This window comes from Strigops habroptila, chromosome 3, assembly GCF_004027225.2.
Source record: "Strigops habroptila isolate Jane chromosome 3, bStrHab1.2.pri, whole genome shotgun sequence".
NCBI lineage: Eukaryota > Metazoa > Chordata > Aves > Psittaciformes > Psittacidae > Strigops > Strigops habroptila.
Genome location: NC_044279.2, coordinates 29,753,585 through 29,776,988, shown reverse-complemented (window position 1 = coordinate 29,776,988; position 23,404 = coordinate 29,753,585).

Genomic DNA, 23,404 nt, shown 5'->3' with positions numbered 1-23,404 from the left:
AAAACATTTTCTGCAAAGGCCTTATGATTCAGTAGTTTTATGACATATTACAGAGCCACAAAACAACTGCACTCTAGGCACGCAAAGTGAACCTTACAATTTTGGCTCTCAGAGCAAAGTCAAATTACCAAATCATACATTCAGAGAGGCTTCCTCAAATTCAGGGCATGCACTAACCACTAACCAATAAAAGTTTGTGGCATTCATGGCTGTTTTGAAAATAAAAATTTCCTGACTTGTTCTGTTTTCTACAGCAGATCTGAAGTTTTGGTTTATTTCATCCAAAGCAGAGAAGAAATGAAAGCGACAATAAGCCAGGAAATAAGTACTGAAGCCTAACTCTGTCAACAGATGTGCTCTTCTAGAAGAGCTTAACTCTTACAGCTGTGTTTTACCCTCCTGCTTGAGGTGAGTTTAAATAATATATGGCTACCCTTTTCTGTCTACAGCTTCCTTAGCAGTCTATTACTCCCAACCCAGCTGTGGCTGATTGCTATAGATCTGATGTAGGAGTTTCTCTTCTGATGAGTCCATCCTTCATTTCAGTCAAAATCAGCTAGATCAGTGCTGGGCTATGGCAATCTGAGTCATCCTAAATCAACCTCATTTGTGCCTCTGTGCTGTATAAAACAAATAAGTGCAAAAAGTAAATTAGCTTGGAGGTTGGTTTGTTGTTTTTTTGTTTGGGTTTTTTTTTTTTTTTTCCGCAGAATTGAATAAAAAGACTGCACTGAGAGACAGTAACAGCATTCCTGGAGCAAAGTGGGTGTTTTAGTTACTTCAATACTAGGGATGCTATTTATCTCCAATTCTCTTCTGTAACATGTCTTCAATGACTGAAAACGAAGGCAAGCATAGTTACTGAACCTCTGCATGAATACCGAAAAGCTGCACATGGATTAGAAGTTCTCTCAAGATAAAATATAATAGAAACAAGCCACACACAAGTTAAGAAAGTTACTAACTGTAAGATACAGAAAGCACAAAATATTAGAGGTTCTGCACAATGATGTAATTAATGTCAGTCTAACTAAGCATCTACATTGTCAACAAGCATAAGTACAATAAAATATTACCTGTGTGGTAATTTTCCTCTTTCTTTGTTTCTTCTTACTTTGGAGACACCTGCTGTGTTGTTTGCATTTTATACTTTATTAAGTTTGCGTGGCAAGGTTTTGGCGGTGGGAGATCTACAGGGGTGGCTTCTGCGAGAAGCTGCTGGAAACTTCTCCTGTGTCCAATGGAGCCAATGCAAGCTGAAAAAGTTACTGAATAGGAACAATTGCAGCCAGAGAGAGGAGTGAGAATATGTGAGAGAAACAGCCCTGCAGACAGGTCAGTGCAAAAGGAGGGCAGAAGGTGCTCCAGGCACTGGAGCAGAGATTCCTCTGCAGCCCGTGGTGCAGCCCATGGTGAGGCAGGGCGTGCCCCTGCAGTGCATGGTGGAGCAGATCTCCACCTGCAACCCATGGAGGACCTCACACCAGAGCAAGGGGATGCCTGAAGGAGGCTGTAAACCTGCAGGGGACCCACACTGGAGCAGTCTGCTCCTGAAGAACTGCATTGCATGGAAGGACCCATGCTCAGGCAGCGGAAGAGTGTGAGGAGTCCTCCCCCTCAGGAGGAAGGAGGGCAGGATCAATGTGTGATGAACTGACCACAACCCACATTCTTCTCTATCGCCCTGTGCATCTGATGGGGATGAGGTAGAGAGTTCAGGAGTGAAGTTGAGCCTGGGAAGTAGAGAGGGTGGGAGGATGGTGTTTTGAGATTTAGATTTTATTTCTCATTACCCTACTCTGATTTGATTGGTAATAAATTAAACTAATTTCCCGAAGTCGAGCCTGTTTTGCCCATGATAGTAATTGTTGAGTGATCTTTACCTGTCCTTATCTGACCCACAAGCCTTTCATTATGTTTTCTCTCCTGTGTCCAGCTGAGGAGAGGAGTGATAGAGTGGCTTTGGTAGGCACCTGGCATCCAGCTGGGGTCAACCCACTACATAAACATCTGAATGACATTTAAAACCAGGAGTAGACATGTTGGGATTTTGTTCTTAAAGCTTTCTGTAATGAAGACTGGGTTATGTATATATCAGACTTGGTACTGATTTCCTAATTGGCAAACCTGCTCCTGCAGCTCAATTTGCATGAGAACATGCAGAATGCTATCTTTTTCCTTGAAGAATTCTTCTGGCAATACAGATACGCAGAATATCTTGTAGGAAATTTTAGGATTCAATGAAATTGCATGAAGTTATAAAGAAACAGCCAGAGTTATGTTCCCCAAAGTTGCTTCCACAGAATTATCAACCTCTTTGCTTCAAGAAACAATTTTTATTAGAATATTTTCTTACCAACTTGTACCAGTCAGTTTTCTCTATATTCCCCATGTCTAGATATACATATTTTAATCGTAGAGCACAGTCTGTGGTGTTAACATAACTGTCATTCTCTCTGCTACAAGAAAGATGGTAGGCTTGCTGCAGTTCTCTCCCAGTTCCGGAGATTACTGTGTCTACAGCCCCTGCTTCCCTCACTGCTTTCCCTCCATTCCAGCACAGGAAATTGCTGAACTGCTAGTCAGTTGACAAAGACTCTGCTGGTTGCCCCACTTCAGCAAAATGGGTTTAAGTCTTATACAAAAGAAGGCCAACCTAAATTGGAACCACTAGGGTCCTCTTCTGTCTCTTGCTCTATGGCCGGAGTAATGTTCTCTGTTCTTCCTATTGGTACTCACACTTGTGTGACACCTTTTTCCTATATTTTTAAGTTTCGTCAAAACAAACTGGTCCAGAATAAGCACCGACAGAATAAGCACGAGGTGTTGACACCAGGATGCTGCTACTCTCTTTCAGTGCAGTCTTTTTATTAGATTCTGAGAAAAAAAAAAAAAAAACCCTCCATGCTAATTTAGTGTTTGCACTTATTTGTTTTATACAACACAGGATGTTGTTGAGGTAAATATTTATTCAAAGTGTACCTCCTTGAAGAAACAGAACTTTCAAGACCTAGCATGTTAAAGCAAAAATGGGTTAGGATATATAGAAACACATTCCTAATAAGAATACACATCTAGATTTTCTGTATAGGACATTAAACTGTATTTTGATGAGTCATCTGCTTAAAGGACAAGGTGATTTAGTGATGAGAGGATATTGTTTAAGTTCTTTTTTATTTGAAGGGCTAGGTGTTGCATTTTTGAACACTAGGTAGCTGAGCTAAGGCTCATTATGCTTTCAGTAGATATTTTGTAAATCCAGATATTTCATTAATGTATTATTTGCTATTTTTTTAGTCACTATTCTGCTGCTAATAAATTTGTCAGGCAGTAAAGGGACAGAAATACTGTAAGATCAGTTGAACTGAACAGCAATATAAATAATCTGTCATCCAGAGCATTCATAAAACTCTTCTGAATTCTAAGAATGTTCACAGCCAATCTACATGCCTCATAAATGTTTCTCGGATTAATAAAAAAACATTTGTCTAATTTCTCTTTGATAAGTATTATTCAGTTTGTTTCTTCTCCAGTCTGTATTTCTTTTTTTTTTTTTTTTTCCTGACAAGAGAAAAGAGAATTGCAATAGGATCTCAAACAAATAATTGGGGATGCAAGAGAGCCTTGTTATGTAACTGTATTTAATATACTTAATAACAATGTTGGCGGGTCATTTCGTATTCATTTGCAGGTGACACATGACGTTTCTGTACACCAAAATAGCTTTTATTTGGTGTTTCGACAATTCAGTATACCAACTACCTCTGAAAAGCAGAGTGTTTTCATTGGTGCTACACAGAATTTAGTGACTCTTAGGTATACAAGATTTTTTAAGAAATCCAGTATAGTTGTCAGATTGCTGGTGTGGAGTTTGCACTGAGTTCATTTAGTTCTATATAACCTGTCTTTTGTGTTGGTTTTTGTGATTTTCTGACATAAAAATTTGCCTTAGATAGCAATAAGAAAAGTCACCTCTGAGCCTTCCTAATGAGATCACCAATCCAGCTTTAGAACCCTGGACACTATTACTCCTCTTTTACAATCAGTTTCCATTACTGTTTGCAGAGATTCTGGTAAAAGAAAGACATTGTGACTGACTGCACAATGAGGTTGGTATATGCTATGGGAATTGGGTGTGAAATGGGATGATGAGAATAAAAAGATCTGAATTAAAGAGTTTTTTCCTCCTTTCTACCTATTTTCCTGGTGTACTGGTACCTGTTATCTGTTGAGAAAGAAAAAATATGGAGGCAGATGGACAAATAACCTTAATCCATTACCAGAAAGAAGATTGTTTCCTTCTTTTCAGTTTAAAAGATTAGCCAGTCACTTGATTGCGTACGTCTATTGCAAAGACTGGTTGATAGAATTTTTTCACAGTAAAACCCCAAATATACAGTATTTTTCAGAAGTTTCCACAGGAATGTTTTAGGAGATCGATGTGTTTGACATGATTTCTCAGCACCTGACACATTTCTTATACAAAATATTCAAGCGATACTCATCCAGCATGTATTTAGTGCTCATTCTATATAGTTGGTTTTTATTATTATTCCAGTAGAGAAAAAATTTCTTCTGTGTTTCATGGCAGAGGGTTTTATTCTGTCTCTAAGTACATTTACATATGCTGAAAGCTAGCTAAAGAAAAAGGAAATTCTTCGTCATCCTGGTCATTGCAGTAGCAATGAAAATGTACAGGCTGCAACTGCATTGTTGCAGTGGAAAGCTAAGTACAACTAGACTGGACACTTTATGGAGACTGGAGCTTTCATACATTCATCTTCATCCATAAATGTATCACCGTACAAAAGGCACCTAGAGAGATGTAAAATAAAAAAAGTATCTGTTCACGCCCTCAATGACCCATTGGGCAATATGGTTTCTTTACCTCTTTCAGTATATGAAAACAGTAATTTTTAGTACAGCCATACTCAGCTATCCATCACGTTCATGACAAGTATGACAGCAATTCAACAACAGCAAAGCAGTTTTTACTGTAAGAATCAACATAACAGCGGGCAGGAGGGAAAGCAGAAGGAGTGTGGTTTTTTGCAGAGATCTGAGAAACATGAACAATCCAAATACACGAGCACATTTTATATGGCTTAACAAACAGAGGCAGGAACAGGGCTATCAGGATCTTCAGACAGAGGAGATATTGGTCTTCTGTAATTTGGCTTTTCGACAGGGCCCACTGTTAGAAGGATTTCAGCTGTCTATAAAAACTGAACAGTATGTAACTTTTTTAGCTTACACATTCTTACAGCCTCTCTCTGCACTGTCGTCATCTTCCTCAGCTAAATCAAAGTCAATCAAATCAACTAAGGGTGAAGGACAATAAAAATGGGGTAAGGATGGTTATCAGAGCAGAGTGTTTAACTACCAGCAATCAAATTCAAATGTGATATCTAGAAAAGCAAAAAATTTGCTAAACTGAATTTCTTTGTGATCTGAAACTGATAAGGACAAAGTGACTGAAGTTGACTTAGAGTATTTCTTGATGACAATTGCCTGATTTTTATAGTTCATGTTAAAAAAAGCAGCAGTTGTTTTTCAGTCCCGGAATTAGAAGCAGTTGTTTTTCAGCTCTAGAATGACAGACTTATATACCAGGAGAAATATATGGAAATATGAAATATATCAAATGCTTCCTATGAAGAAAATAGTTATGTAAGGAGGATGTCCTTCAATCATCTCCAGAAACAGAACTCATTAACACCTTTATATCAATGCCTATTTCTAAAATGAAAAGAAAGGAATATGTAGTATGAAGAAAGATTCAGGATGGTCCAAATAGAGAGCTGAAAATGGAAATAAAAGCAGGAAATTTAACTGTGTATACCTGTTGACATTTTGCAAGCTAACCCTTGACCATAGAATGATTTGTTGTGGCATACTGCACTTGCTCCAGAAGACCCACTTTTATATCCATGTAACAGGGATAGTAGGAACAGGAGACATTTTCCTGCAGCAGCTGGAAGACACAGCTGTCTACACTTATTAGCCAGTGGTACCACCCCTGAGAATGGTTCCAACCTTGATAGCCAGTATTTACTATTAAGAAGGTTGTCCCACTTTACATCAAACTGTACAAGCTTAGATAGGGAAAAAGTGTTTCTAGGAAGACTAATTTCAAAGGATTAACAATTAAGAAAACATCATCATTACCATGCTTTCAGTGTATACAGAAAATTAAATCTTTATAATAGTACGAGTGCTTTTCCTTTTCTTCTTGGTCAGTTCTAGCAAAGCAAGACAAACTTGGACATCCCCAGACTAAGATTTACCAGAGGAGTTTCCTAGAGGAGTGGGGATATAGGTACTTATTATCTGGGTGGTATTTTCCTTCTGCCTAGCATGTTTAGCTAATCTTGAGCGTAAATTCTTTTGAGAAAAGTACTATGTAAATTGGCTAATATAAAACTATTTATTGGGAGGTGAATCTCTGGACATAATGTTTTAATTTTGCAACAATAACTAAATACTACCTAGCCCATACAGAGGAAGAAATCCTTTGAATAGCAGTATACTGTTAAAATATACTATTAGATCTGACGTGTAAATAATCCCACCAATGACTTTGTCATTTCCCAGTTAATGAGTTGGAGTGAGCTAAATCACCTCCTCCTTCAGGAAAAGCACACTTAGAGAATATTTACAAATAAACAGCGGGTTTGGACCTTTCCATTTCCTGTCCTTTCTCCAAACTGATGGTGGTTTTGATCTCCTGCTGGCAAGGAAGCTTATGCAAAACTCTTTTTAGGAAACCATGGGAGAATGGACAGGATGGAGCACAGTAGAAACCTGAGCACCTTGAAGATGCCGATTCATAGTCATACAGGTACATGCATATGCACATCCACAGGGTCACACTGATTAGAGCAGTGCATGCATCGTTCTTCTGTAGGACAAAGGGCAATCGTTTTAAACTAAAAGAGTGTAGAGTCAGACTAGCTATAATGAAGAAATTTTTATGGTAAGGGTGGTGAAACACTGGAACAGGTTGCCCAAAGGGTTGGTAGATGCCCCAGTCCTGGAAACATTCAAGGTCAGGCTGGACCGGGCTCTGAGCAACCTGGTTGAGTCGAAGATGTCCCTGTTCATTGCAGTGGAGTTGGACTTGATGACCTTGAAAAGTTGCTTCCAGCTTAAACTATTCTATGATTCTACAATTCTACAATTCTATGCAAGAAACAGCTGAAAGACACAGTAGGGACTATCTGACCAGGTGAGTCACAAGCTTCTCATAGAGTCATGGTCCACAGACAACATTGGTTAACGACTATTCTGGATAATGCTATCTACCACTGCATCAGCCACATGAAAGGACAAGGGAGTAATATCAACTTCATCAGGAAATTCACTGTCTGACAGGGGAGGTTGTGTGTAGAGCTCCATCTGTTCAGACAGCAACTGCTCTCAAATCTGTTCAGAGTTCCCTATAACATAGTGTTTACATGCAAGATTTCTTTAGACTTTCAGGGAATTGAGGGAAATAGTGCTTGGTTGACTCTTCTGTGTGTCTCCCACACATTTATGAATAGTGGTTTAATTTTGGTGAATTTCATCTCTTTACTCAGTAGCTAGCCAGGAAGATAGAGTAGTTCTTAGTTACATGGAAGTAGGGAATCTTCTATGTTTTCCATATGTTTAAGTTGATCACACTTCTTTTGAAGAGAAACATAAGGCCTGAAGATTTAGGCTTTGGCCATGCAACTTATCTAAACAGCCATACCAGTCATAAATGAAAAGAATACCAAGCCCATAAATTTTGTACACTTCTATAAAGTTATTTGAAAGTATGTGCTGTAGGTTGGAAAATGATTCATATCTCAGGTTCTACAATAATAAATAAATTAAGGTCAGTAAGTTTTCTTACAACAATTTCTGCAGGTCCAAATGGTTCTCCAGCATTCTTTGGATTAAGAAGTAAAGTACTAGATTTTTCTGAATTTCTCAAGGAAAAAAACAAACAAGCAGGTCCAAGATTCCCAGTTATCATCCCCTTTTTCTGAAAGAAAATTTAAAATAAACTGAAAGGAAAAACAAAACAAAACCCCAAATTAAAATTAACAGTGCATAAAGACAAACAAAACAAAACCCCAAATTAAAATTAAAAGTGCATACAGAAAGATGTAATAGATGTAGTTGAAGCAGACATAAACGTAAGACTTTTTCCATCAAAAAACTAGCATAGGCAAAGCTCTGTGTTTCTCTTTGTAGAAGGATCAGGCTTCAGGTCTATTTAAACTGATCAACACTTGTTCGTACAGGTTCAGGTAACTGCTGATATGAGAGAAAGGTCAAAGATTCCAAGAAATATCTGAATTTTTAACTAATTTACTATTAAACCACCATGTAGTCGGATGAATTGATTTTGCATGACTACATTACGACCAAAAGAAAGTCTGTAGTCATGTCCCTCTTTGTATAAACTAGTAAATAGTTCTACTTGTTCCATGGAGCACTTTGTTCTTATCCCTGCTGTGTCCATGAAATACTAACCAGCCCTTTGTGAGTAGTCCATGTTAAACATAAAAGTCATTAGTAAAGTGTGATACGTCTACCACAGGATGGCTAAATCAGGTGAAAAATAGTAAAATTAATAAGTTTTTTTGGAACCCAGTACTGTACCATGCATACATTTGAGGTTTTTACTGGGTGGTAGATTTTATATCGAGTCTATATTATTTTTGTGCTTATCAGTATATCTTTGTCTGTATGCGTAGCTGATATGCACATTTAAGTGTTCATTGTTCCGCAGCTTGTTACCTAGTTGTTATCTAATGCCGTAATGATTGCTGTGAATGTTACAGATTCACCTCTGTATTCTTGTTTCATTGACAAAAGAAACTAAATATGCATCTTTTGTTCATTCTTTCACATATTATGGCAGCTGCAGCCTCTGTTAAGGTGGCTCTGTCAGTTTTCAGACAGATATAATAACAACCTGGCTGGATAAATAAAGACATATATTTCAAGCTGGAGCTAGTCTCTGATCAGGGAAATATGCTGTGAAAATACTTGAAAATCTCCATCTGAAGAAGAAATCAAATGCAACCTTCAAAGCTGGTGGGATAAAAAACCCCAGGATCTGGAAAACAATAGACAGAAGATGGAATTTATGAAAACTTAATAAGTATATTTATTTCAAATGATAATGAATATGGGGAATAAAGTTTGGTCTGGTAATATATCTAGCAGCCTTGGAGCAGTGCTTCATAAATACAAACATTTTCATAGTTTCTGAAAATTTTCAGTGAATTGCAAAAGAATTTTTTTAAAAGAGTTACATAGCCTACAACCAGGACACATATATATGTGCATATCTATTTGCTTTAGACTTCAGTGGATCTATAAAGTGGGGAATACTGATTATTTCTCTACAAGTGAACTTAGCTTACATCTTCTAGTATATACTCCAGGTTGCAGACAGCTGTTGTCATTCTCGCTGGATTGTATTCACTATACAGAGAAAGCTACAAGTATCATATTTATAGAGGAATTAAACTGTGTTGTAAGTTGCATATAATTAAATTGGTAAAAAAGCCTGTGTCTAACACACTGGACAAAATGGCAATATAAAGAAGTGTAAGCATCTGTACTGACTGATGGTTTTCTTAATCTTGTCCTAAATCCAAACTCATAAGCTTTAATTGAACTGGTAGAAGGGGTCTTAACACTTAAAACTTTTAACTGATACTTGAACATACAGAAGATTGAGTGAAATTGGTGAACTCTGAACTCTTAAGATAAGTACATAGCTCATGGATCTTAAATAATTCATTTAGGCCATCTTTTGAAAAGCTGATCAAAAGATGAACTTTTATTAGTTGTGCCTTACTAAGAATGTTTAGTATATTTGAGATTTTCTCGGTGTTGCTGTATTTAGTGTACAGCAATATTCAATACATGCAGTAACATGATACTCCTTGAATTATCTGTGATTCTGGTATTTTGTCTTCTTGTTTGTTTTCTAGGCTCTGAGTTATACCCAGCTTCATGCACTTTTTCAACACCCAGGACTCACCCATCAGCTCAGCCTATCACAAACATAGGTCCAGATTCTAAAATGGCCTGAGAAATGTGGTTCAAAGAACTCCTGTGTCTGGGATACCTTTAATCTTCCCAAGATGGGAGTTAGACTTATGAATCAGCCCTTAGGCCTTGTTTGTAGGCACTACAATAATAAAGACAGTTGATTACAGTGCTGTGCACCATTTCTGGAGCGTTACAGAAGGACATTTTGGTAACCCTTTTTCTGACCTACTGGAAATTTAGGTTTTGAAACCATCTACTAGATGATCCACAAGAGGTCTGCTTGTCTACCAATAAAATTGTTTTCTTCTTCTGGAGATATATCATGATGTTGCATTTCCTTTGTTTAAATCCTATTTTTGACCTTTGGAAAGGTAGTTGCCTTTTGCTAGTATACTTCTCAAATTTTCAAATTTTTTATTTGGTTAATAATAAAAATGAAATTAAAAGGTTAGGAAAGCAATTTCTGTCATTTTACTGTAAAATTGGATTACATTGCATTTTGTTACTCAATTATCCAAAGGATCTGTAAAGGTCTTACAGGGAAAATTACATTTATGACTTCACAGGGACTGTTGCTGAGTACTGTGAAGTATAATAGCAATATATCTACGCTAATAAATGTGCAAGTGAAAACATTGCCTCAGCTGTTTCTCTTTAATACTTTGATGTTATAAAGCTATTCTGCATTTGTTGCCTCACTGTGATAAACAGAGAGAAGACAATATTCCCTAGGCTGAGTTAACAGGGAAGACTGAAAAGGAAATGTACCCATCACACTTTCCATTTTTTTCACTTTTCCCACTCTTTGGGAAAGTAGATGGCCTTCATAACCTTGATTGCACCCTTTTTCTTTGTAGCCATTATTCTGTGTCATTGAAAGAGAAGACTTTGCAACTGATAGGACTATCTCCTTAAAGATAGATACAACTTTCATGTTTAGACAAGCCATTGGTGTATTATAATTCAATAAAGCCTGCGATCTTGGATTGTCTATCTGATGTAACCAAGGATGCAAGTGAAGAATAATCACTAGGGCAAAACACTTCATGGAAAAGAGAGATGAGTTCTGTGGTTTTGATTCATCTGTAAAAGCCACTATAAGGAACTGAGAAGCAAAAGAGTAAAAATCCTAACAACACTGCAAACTTCTCACAGAAGATTTTTAATCTATGTTTAATGTAATCATACAGTAATCATCTGATATTCCTGCCCCTAATGGGAGTAGGAATATTCATCCTCCTAATATTTCTATTGAAGTCTTCCCTGAAGTGGTTCTATTGAAGTCAACTGCAAGTTGACTCAATCAGAAGCAACAAGAGTATTGTGAAAAGGAGGGATCTAGAAAACACAAGTCTTTGCTTTGATACCTCTAATTTGGCTGAAGTATAATAACTAATCAATAATCTCTGCAAGGTGAAAAAAAATGCTTCTGCAATAAAAGGTCTTCCTTTTTGTTTGATCACATCTTCTTAAATATTTTTCAGTTGAGGTTTTCCAATAAGGGGAGTGTCTATGTACTGTCAAATACTTGGATTGGACTGAATTGAGTATTTTACTTAAATATGAAATAAATGTATATATTGGTCTGCTTAGAGTTAACATGCCACTAAATGAGTCATTGAGCAAGCACACAAGTATACATTGCACTTTCACTTCAGGTAAATAAGAAATCTTTGAAGGAAATGAGGATTGTGAGGAGTGCTATGTACAATGAAATATGAACAGAAATTTTATTTCCTTGTGATTTACTTTAGACAAATAAATATAGCTGGGGAAGCTGCATAAGCAGGTATGTAACCTTAAGCTTATGAGTTACCTCTTTTATTTCAATTAGAATTTCTCTTCTGCAGTCCTAAATGATATTTTCTTAACTTACCTTCCAGCCTAACCATTAAAAAATTTACAGATATATAGAAGACTGGAGTATTCAAAGGCATAGAAAAGAGAAAGTGTTTACTTTCTTTATTAATTTTCATAATGCATGTCTGTTGAAAGACGCAAAAGAGAACATTCAACACTTGTAGGAGAAATAGACAAAGAAAGAGATTTGCTAAGGCTAGACAACTGCCAAGAAGAAAAGAAAGTCTGATGAAGATGTGATAGTAAGACCATTTCATATTTACATAGCAAACTCCTATGGGAGTCTAATATTTGGGGACACAGATTAAAGCCTTTGAGTGGAATGATTGAGGGATAATATAATGAACTGATTTAAGTGAAGTAAAACATAGTGGACTACCACATACGGCTTGACTTGCTTCCATAACTTCATACAGAACACATCCTTTTTTTCGCTTGTTCCGTGAAGTCTTGTTCACATACATGACAAGGCCATGGACTGACAAATTGGCCAATACTGAAACAGAGACCTTATGAGAAACAAGTATCAAACTGCGTAGATTAGAGAACATAAAGAAATCCTTTTGTATGCATGGGATGCCCTTGTAAACGTAGCAAACATCTACCACCAGTGAGTCCTATAATTCCCATGTGTTTAACCCTTATGAGTAATTAGCAATATTTCAAAGTATGAAAGTATGTTCATTCTAGAATGAATATACTACATTCTGTAGTATGAATGAACATGCCACATTCTAGAATGAATATGAGATACTTAAAAATGAAAGGAAACACTGGTTTACTTTCATTTACCATGCAACTTTTATGCATACAGATCACATATCTGTACTGCTTGCTCCTGGAAATACGCAAATTTCCATTGCACATGGAAATATTCACAGTAGCAACTTTCTGTAATTGCTGACTTAGAATCCAGCATGGAAAGCACTAAAATCCAGGCCTAGCTAGCACTACGAAGGTATCAAATATCTGTATTAAAAAATGGAATCAAACAGGAAAGCAAGTCATTCTTTTATTAATCTCCTAGATATTCAATAACTGTAATATAAATGCCACAATTGTAAGCATTTAATTTGCATGACCTTCAAAATAAATCACGCTTGTTTCCGAAATGTTACATTTTCATTTTTGAGGTTGATAGGCCCTAGGACAGGTAGCATTTATGTTTGGAATTGACATCATAAGTCTACAATCAACTTCACAAAATAACCATGCAGGAACTAGAAATCTGAACTCTGGTTTTCAGTGATTATAAATGTATTCTTAAACACATGAAGCTTGCTATAGGCTCTAAAGAAAGTTTCATGTTTTGCTTTTCTAAAGAAACTCTTCAATAGACCAGCGAAACTTTAAAAGAAATATTCAACTGTAGAACCTGTGAAATTCAAAGATTAAGAATGTGACTTCACCTTAAAATACATTCTGTATTCACCCATGCCTTATCTCTGTAGCCAGAAGACGTCTATGCCACAATTTACCAATGAACATTTTCACCCAAGGAATGACATGTTTTAAGTAGTTCTGAAATTCAAATAGTAACTCATATTCCCCATTAGCTGGCAAACACCCTTTAAACTGGATTTTTATGGCCCATACACCAAATTTATAACTGGAGACTGTACAAAATGCTATGTCATTTCTAACTTGGTTATTAGTTTATACAAAATATGTATATCATTTAAAACAGGAGAAAACGTGATCTTCGAAAACCTGAAAAAGTTGTGACATGAATTTGTATTTATGTATCTGTGTTTTAAAAAAGAATGCATTTATGTTTTGACAAAGAATGGTATATACTTACAGGAGGAATGTGTGACATGTACAAATTGAGAATTTCTAAAACAATGCCTCAATTCTCCATTGATCAGGCTTTTGAAATTTGATTGAAATTATGAACACGTATAAATTCATTTTTACCTTTAGCAGTATATAAGAAACTCACAAATTAATTGCAAGCTTTTGATTAAAGAAAACTGTGCTAAATAGATAAATGTTATAGTCAGTAATTATTGTGTAAACAAAGAAATACCATCTTTTGACTGGTTGCAGTAGTTATTTAATTACATTCCCATTATCTTACTTATTTACGGATAACCACAGGCATCTGCACAACCCATGTAACTTCTGTTTATGTCAGAAAGCTGCGTGAATGAAAGAAATCTCAGGGTTTTTAGGGGGAAAAAAAAAAGGGGAGGCAGTTAAAAGCTTCCTCTATGCTATCTCCAGAGTATTAGGGGAGAAAATGTAAAAGCGTTTTCTAGTAACTCTGGTTTCTTCTTTACCAGGTCTGTTTTTACTGGAGCCAAATTGCTTCACCACCTATAACAGCCTGACCTTTACATAAATGAGAACAGCTTTCCCTGTTACGACAATCAGGGACTGAAGATCATAGATGTCGGTGTGCTTAGGCTACAGGCAGACAGGGCAGTGGAGCACAGACCTGCTGCTGGGTTTTGGCACAAGATGTGCCTCCTTATATGTATGCCTCCAAGACTGCTCCCTGGCAGATAAAAAGCCTAGGAGCCTGCAAATCTCCTAACAGCTTTCTGCATACTACTTTGGGTCTCTCTGGGAAGAAACCTTGTTAGACTCATCTACCATAGAGAAGTTAACTGAAGTACTTTGACAGCCAGCAAAGAATCATAGAATCATAGAATGTTTTAGGTTGGAAAAGAACTTTAAGATCATCTAGTCCAACCATTAAACCAGCACTGCCAAGTTCACCACTAAACTACGTCCTTAAGTGTCACATCTACATGCCTTTTAAATACCTCCAGGGACAGTGACTCAACCACTTCGCTGGGCAGCCTGTTCCAATGCCTGATCGCCCTCCCTGTGAAGAAATTTTTCCTAATACCCAGTCTAACCTCCCCCAGTGCAACCTGAGGCCATTTCTCCTTGTCCTATAACTTGTTAGCTGGGAGAAGAAACCAGTTACTTCCTTGCTCCATCCTCCTTTCAGATAGTTGTAGAGAGCAATAAGGTTCCCCCTGAGCCTTCTCTTTTCTTCTCTTCTCTAGACTAAACAACTCCAGTTCCCTCAGCCATTCCTTATTAGACTTGTTCTCCAGACCCTTCACCAGCTTTGTTGTCCTCTTCTGGACCTGCTCTAGCACCTCAATGTCTTTCTTATAGTGAGGAGCCCAGAACTGAACACAGGATTTGAGGTGAGGCCTCACCAGTGCCGAATACAGGGGGACCATCACTTCCCTGGCCCTGCTGGCTACACTATAGCTGATACAGGCCAGGATGCTGTTGGCCTTCTTGGCTGTCTGGGCACAGGCTGGCTCATGTTCAGCTCTGTTAATCAGCACCCCCAGGTCCTTTTCCACCAAGCAGCTTTGCAGCCGCTCTTCCCCAAGCTAGTAGTGTTGCATGGGGTTGTTGTGGTCCAGATGCACAACCCGGCACTTTGCCTTGTTGAACCTCATACCATTGGCCACAGCCCATTGATCCAGCCCATCCAGATCCCTCTGCAGAGCCTTCCTATCCTCCAGCAGATCAACACTCGCACCCAGTTTAGACTTTTCTGCAGATTTACTGAGCACACTTGATCACCTCATACAGATTGTCAATAAAGACATTAAATAAGACTAGCCCTGATATTGAGCCCTGAGGGACACACTAGTGACTGGTTGACAACTGTATGTGATAGCATTCACCACCACTCTTTGGGCTCAACATCCAGGTTTTTTTCCCCAGCAACGAATATACCTTATCAGGCCATAAGCAGTCAGTTTCTCCAGGAGAATGTTGTGGGACAGAGTGTCGAATGCTTTACAAAGGTACAAAATTATTATACTTATGCAAGGGCATCTGAGAAAGTAGGGTAGCCACAGAGGAGACATTCAGGCAGCGCCAGGTGGGAACTTGTCACTATTTTCCCTCATCCCTTAAGTCACTTTGTTCAACCAGGTGGAGAGACCATAGGGAATCCTCCATATCACGTGTTCTGTCTTCCTCTTGTGCCTGTCCCAGGGAAGGCAGGGTGTGATTCCAGTACTCTTACCTATCTCTCGCATTCCCTGATCCTCCTCTATTTTGTGAAGTGATGCAAAACATCTAGTGTATTCATGGTTTTGAACTCACTAAAATGAAGACTAGGACAAGATTTAAGAACTCTTTCCTCAGACAGGTTAAACCATGTATTTAGATATACTTCATTTGGAAGAACATATCCTTTGTCTACTTTATAGCTACTGTTCAAGAACTGTAATTTATTGACAAAGTGTGGTGATCCATAAATTGAATTTTACAATGGTAAAACTTTTGTCTAGAGATTCAACAAATAAAGTATTTACAAACTTCTAGCCTTTAACCAGTTCTCTGGGTTTTCCTATGAATGTTTTTGACAGGTACAATATATTCCTATGAATATTTTTGACAGGTACAATATTGAGCCTGTAGTGATACAATTTTGTCAATAAATGCATAATGTTTTAGATAGCACAAACTTTTTTTCCCTTCTCTACCCATCATATAAAGAGAATTCTTGTTTAGAAACCTATAACTCAGTATGTTCAATTAAAATATCACAGAAAAATGTTTTATTGGTTGACGCATTGACATGCTGTACTCCTTAGTTATTTAAAGCTCGGTAACAAGTTACAAGATTCAATAACACAAAGAAAAGCATTGAGAAGTAAAACAAATGCTTTCCACACTGCCACCATTTCAGAACTCAGAAAAGCCCACAGGAGCTCCTTTGTGCCCCCTTTATTCAAAGACTCACATATTTCTATATCATGCCATATATACCATAGGAAATTAAACACATGGAAGGCCAGAAATAACTGATTTCAAGGTCTAAGCCTTGTTAATGCAACCTTGCAGATCTGACTGTATTTTTTTCAGGAAACACTCTTGTGAAGTCTGTCAGCATTTCACAGGAATAAAAATGACAGCATACTTTTTCTGTGATATGTTCTATATATTATGTGGAAGATAGTACAGACTTTTTTTTTTCTTTATTTTTTCTTCTCTTTATTTCTTTTTTTTGTTTTTTTTTTTTTTTGGTCATTTTCTTGTTATATCCAGAGCTTTCTGTTTCTGGACAGATCTTCCATAATGCCATGAATATCTTTCAGGAAGCATGACATCAGGTTTTACTTGATCTGCTTTTTCTTGTCTGATATTTTGTGTCATTGGCAAAACTATCATTATCCCAGTTTACTTCCATTATTAAGGTGCTCACGCCTAAATCTTGTCAGCTGACTTCTTCTCCAATTTTCAAGGCTTGAGGGTTGTTTTATTTTTGAATGTTAGTAATTTATCTCACTGAAGACAGAGCTTCCAAACTGAATCTTTGTGTAAATTTGAGTCTTACTGAGTTGTTATCATCTCCAGCTTTGCTGACTGTCAAACTGAGAAAATATTTAGCAAGTTTGAAAGAAAACAGACCCTTTTCTTCAGGATCTTAACCTATTTCCCAATCTTACCACTAATTGATCTGTTATGTAAGTATTATGTTGCTATAGTTTTTTACAGTGTAATTGAGTGAAGGAAATAGGAAATACTTTTCATGACTTTGAAGAGGAAGCTGCTGAGTTCCACCTATTCTTATGTTCAGAAACATATTTCTATTATGCATTGTATTCCTTTTTTCACTACCTGTCACTTCCAGTTCTACCCGTTGTTTACTCCTTTATTGTAAGAAGCTGTTTAATGTAATACACACATTTTTATTAATGTCTGAAAATTACAAATATGAAATAAAAGTTTTAAAAGATGTAGTACAAATTCATGTTAGGAGTACTAGAGCTATGGGTGTAGGTATGGGAAAAATCACTTACTGAAAATATTGGAGTGGGAATATTTAACAGACAAATAAATATATATTCCTATAGAGAAGTAGCTGAGTGAAAATTAAAAAAAAAATGCCATGAATTTCATAAATACTTTATTTAAATACATCCTTTCTTTTTCCTTGTTATCAAAAACACATTTGTACAGTAACATTTGTACTATATCGTTTTTAGATCACTTCCAGCATGTCAAACTCTTTTTCATGTACAAGGCAACCTGAAGGCCATGCTGGACACAGTGCAATGCGACACAATGTACAGTCATCTCCCAGTCAGAATCACTGCATCCCACCCCTTCACCCACATACAGCTCACCTTTCAATCTGCAAGCTTCACTGTCCTTTACAAGTTTTAGCAGCTTTGACCCAGCCCGCCAATACATGCATTTGAGTGACACCAGCACAAAAATGTACGTTTGCTTATAGTGGGTGAAATCAGTTGCAGTGTACAACACTGTGGTGCTGTAAAATCACCAAGTTGACTAGCATTAGAAATACTGTCTGATGTATTTGAAAACAAGTCCATGTGGAAGCAAATTGGCAAGGTAGTGGAAAAGTCATCAAAACCAAAAGACTAAAACCTTCTTTTCTAAATAAGTAAGGAAAGAAATTTAGAGAAATGATGGTTATACTATTAATAGTTAAGAGTAGCAAGAGCTGCCATAAATGTCACCTCCCCCTTCTCCTTCTTCAGTGTCAGAAGCATATGCAGCAGGAAGCTGTGCAAGCAGATAATGGAAATTGACTATCTGGACTTTGCCTAGTACTGGAGTAGCCAATGATAAAATGGGTACTGACAAACTAGGTTATTTACAACCTTGACTTTTACTAATGTGGGAGAAAAATTATCATCCTGATGGAAGACACAGATTAATCTCAAAATGCTGAAATAAATCAAGGAAACTGTGATGTTACAAGAAATTATAACCTGTAAGTCTATCTTATCTTCTTAGTTGCACTCATGTCAATTTAGTGTATGTCCTCCACGGATAGTGGAATAACAGTCACTATGACTGGGAAAGAAATCTGAATCCCTATTCTAGGGCCCAAACTTGTAAAATCAAAATGCTCCAAAAGCTAGAATGTAGGGTGCAAAAGTCACACAGAATATTAGTAGTTATATGCCTTTTGAAATATTCCTTCAAAGATATCCAACAACGTGTTAATTGCTTTCCTAGGCAAACCTGTAATTCTATCTTTCCTATGTATTAAATATCAAAGTGTAAATGAAATACTTAAAAGCATTCCACTCCAACTCTTCAATTATTTCTTGACTATCCAATTGACAAATCTAATTTTTTACTCTAGAAACCATACATTACATATATATTTAAAACCTGCTGTAAAAAATGAACTGCTGGAATCAAAATGAGTGGTGTATATTTTAATCCAAGTTCCAGTGATATAAAACATTTATTAATGACATGATTACTAGAATTCTGAATGATGGGGTCTTGATGAAGATGATGCATACTTCTAAAAATGAGAAAAGTGGATGTTTGGGAGGAATGGAAAATGTTCTCAAGAACTTGATAAAAAAAAAAGTCTCCAAAATAAGCTAATTTTACAGACTATACAAGGAACATCAGGTGTGTAAAGCAGATTATGGTTTTGGAACTGTAAAAATTTCGATTTAACATTATGTTATCATGTCTTTTTAGAGTTAGTGTTTTGATACATTTCAATGATCCACTATGTATCCTCAAATAATATTATAAAGTATACTAAGAAATTAATAATGGAATCATAGAATCATAGAATAGATATGTCGGAAGGAACCTTCAAAGGTCATCTAGTCCAACCCCCCTGCAATGAGCAGGGACATCTTCAACTAGATCAGGTTGCCCAAAACCACATCCAGCCTGGCCTTGAATGTCTCCAGGGATGGTGCATCCACCACCTCTCTTGGCAACCTGTGCCAGTATTTTACCACCCTCACTGTAAAAATTTTCTTCCTCACATCTAGTCTGAATGTACCCTCTTTTAGTTTAAAACCATCATCCCTCATCCTCTTGCAACAGGCCCTGCTAAAAAGTCTCTCCCCATCTTTCTCATAAGCCCCTTTTAAGTACTGAAAGGCTGCAGTAATGTCTCCTGGAATCTTCTCTTTTCCAGGCTGAACAACCTCAACTCTCTCAGCCTGTCCTCCTAGGAGAGGTGCTCCAGCCCTCTGATCATTTCTGTGGCCCTTTTCTGGATCCTCTCCAACAGGTCCATGTCTTTCCTGTACTTAGGGTTCCATAGCTGGACACAGTACTCCAGGCAGGGTCTCACCAGAGCAGAGGGGCAGGATCACCTCCCTTGACCTGCTCGCCATGTTCCTTTGATGCAGCCCAGGATATGGTTGGCCTTCTGGGCTGCGAGCTCACACTGCCGGCTCTTGTCCAATCTTTCATCCACCAGTTCCCGTAAGTCCTTCTCCTCTGGGGTACTCTCAATTCTTTCATCCCCCAGCCTGTATCGATACTGGGAGTTGCCCAGATGCACGTGCAGAACCCTGCACTTGACCTTGTTGAACCTCATGAGGTTCTTGAGTTTGTCCAAGTGCCTCTGGATGACAAAAGGAGAACCAAAAAAACCAGAAAAATAGGTAAGAAAGTTGAAACAGCAGGTGATGAAGAAGTGATAAAGAGATTACTTTGGACAAATAAATATAAAGAAGTTACATTAGCAACAGGCAGATTGGAATTACTAGATGCAAAATATTGATATACAGACACGTTTCAATTACATTTAATTATTTTTAAGTCAACTGACTTTTTCCTTTCAAGTTTAGGGGAGGTTTGTGACACCAGAAGAGAAGGCAGTCCAGAGGCAGCTTTAACCCTGTGACTACATTTATACCTGTAAAATAAGTGGTGCCAGGGTACATCCTTTTATCTTGAAGCCAAACTGGCACAGTTCTTGTCAAGTCTTTTCTATTAAACATTCTTATTCCCTGGAAGAGGCTGGTCTACTGGGGAATAGTCACTAGCTCATGTTAAGCCCTAGATGGTGCCTCAGCATTTTTTTGGAAAATAGTCCTTGGCACAGGCCAGAACCAGGACATTGTACTTAATCCATGATATAACAAGATGGCCAGTTGACCTGTAGGGCCCAGACGTGGGCCCCAGCCCTTTTTAACTTACTCATATAGGTGTAACTCCTGTCTTTAATCATGAAATCCTCTGCAAAATACACTTTACCATACTTGAACCTTATTTAACCTGTGACCGATTTCCATTTTAGAATAATTAATCTATTTTTTGCTTTCTTATGATGTTCTTGAAAAGTTGCATGATAGCTGGAATTAACCACTTACATGTATAACATGTATGATGCCCTAAAATCCACATTCATATCTCAGTTTTTTGTATTTATTGACATATGCTAAGAAAACAGAAAATGATTTATAACTAATAAGGGAATCAAGAAGAATAATGTTAACTGTGAAGATAGTTGTAACAAACCCGTAGTGAAAAAAGAGTGAGGAAAGGCTAATTGACTTAAAAATCTAAACATACTTAAACATGGGTAATATTTTAGCAAAGGTACAAGTTAAAATGCTGACAATGCAGATAACCGATTGTATGCTTCTTTCTTACCTGTAATCTGCAGGCTCTGCTTTCTCTAGACAACTTGTATTTCCTGGATATATTGTATTGGGTTTTTTTCTTTATTTTGTTTTTGAAGTCACCAACCAAAAAGTATTCAGATTTCATACATAACGAATTATCAATATCAGAAACAGATCCAGAAGGTCATTAAGGTCCAGCATACAGCTTTCAGCAACATTGTTTTTAACTCTTGGTGTGTTTTGATATTTATCTTCAGATACTGACCAGACTTTTTATTTAACTGAAAAACACACCACTAAAATTGAAACCACCAATACACCTAGTTGCACAAATACTGATAATATAAAAATCAATAGTAAAATATTATTTTCATTTTTCTTGTTTTTATTATTGATATGTGGATTGGTATATATTAGTAAGCATGAGGGAATCTCCAGCAATCAGTGTATTATTTAATTCCTTGAGTACTGAAAAGTTGTTTGCGAATAAATTCAAGATGAATTGTGTATGACCTTTATATTCTCCACACAAGGGCTTTGATCCCAGGTCCACAATCAAAGACACCTCTACAAGCAGCCCACAGAAGTGAATGAGGATGTTGCAAAGTTCCAGCCAGGGTGATTTTGAGTAGCAGGATTTCACCTTCTGTTGGGTTGGTAGGAAAACAGATGGTGTTTCAGCAGCAGATCTTTCTGAGTCTCTTGATCTTGAAAGTTGTAAGGGAAAGTCGAGCCAGGGCAAGGGGTACTAACAGTGTCTGTCTTTGCTACCGGGCTCTCACATTAACACAAACCCACACATTTTCAATTTCTTAAGGAAATAATTCATAATGAGACATTTTAAAAGAAAGAATGGGAAGTTTTAAACGATGTATAATGAAAATGAAGAATTGTGCAGTTACTTCTAATTTTGATTCTGATAAAAGGATGGCTGAAAGGAAAAAACTTTTTAAAATGGAAATCCTTTTGCTTTCATGCAGGCTTCACAATTATCTTTTCATTATATCTGAGGAAAGTGAGACTGGACTGAGATTTTGGGGCACAATGTGGAAGATATGCATCATCTGTGAAATATCTACTGCTGGAGGTTATATGTAGAATTGATCAGTTTACCTGCCTACTCTCCTCCATGCATGTTTCTCAGTTCTCTAGAGTTTTCTCAAATGGGTCTCCTTGCTTCTTCTCCCTCTTTCTCCTCTGCATAATACAGAATACTGAATATTTGCAGCTACTTTATGAATAAGGCAAAATCATCTATAGGCTTGGTTTAAACACTTAATAAAGTTCTTTCTAAATCTTAAATGCAACTGAATGGCAATATACAAATACTGCAGTAAAAATCACAAGGCTGTCTATGCAGACAAATAATTCTGCCCATTGCCAGTCTGAAGTCCCTAAGCAAGTATTTTTCACCATTTCAGTTTTTCATTACAGTTGATCATTACCCATGCACCATTTCCTCTATAATACCCATTTGCCCTGCAAAGTAAGTCTGCAATGCTAATTAGCTTACTGTATGTAAGGAAAAATAGAGCTGCAACAGTTCGTAGACTGTGGCAACATGAGTAATGGTTGTTAGATGTCCACAAAACAGGTGCAAATTCTGTCATCCAACCTCTATAAGGTTTCTTTTAAACTCATCTCATATAAAGCCTTGCTTTAGAGAAGGTAAGTACCACTACCTCTTTAGCCATTCAGAGTGTTTTTTCTTCTAAAAAATTTTCACCTGAAGAAAATTGCAGAAGCACAACTACAAATATTTCAAGTAGATTTTTTTATTTAAAATACAAATCAACATTATTCTCATACTAAATCTAGAATAGAGCACTATACCAGGTACTAGGAAGAAAATTAACTCTATCCCAGCAAAAACCAGGACAATAATATCTGATTTTTACATCCTAAATATTTCAAAATGACAATGTGACCTTTCCTACAAAGCAATGTCAGTAGAAAAAAACCACTTTTTTAAAGCACCTCTTTATTGAATCTTTAGAGAAAGCAAGTCTATCTAAATGATAATAAAAGGATACTGTATTATTTTCTTTGCCAAGATATTTGGTATATAGGAATAATGTTAATTTCATTGTAGACCAAGAAAACATTCAATTAAAACACTACTAAATAAATGAGATGAAAACCAA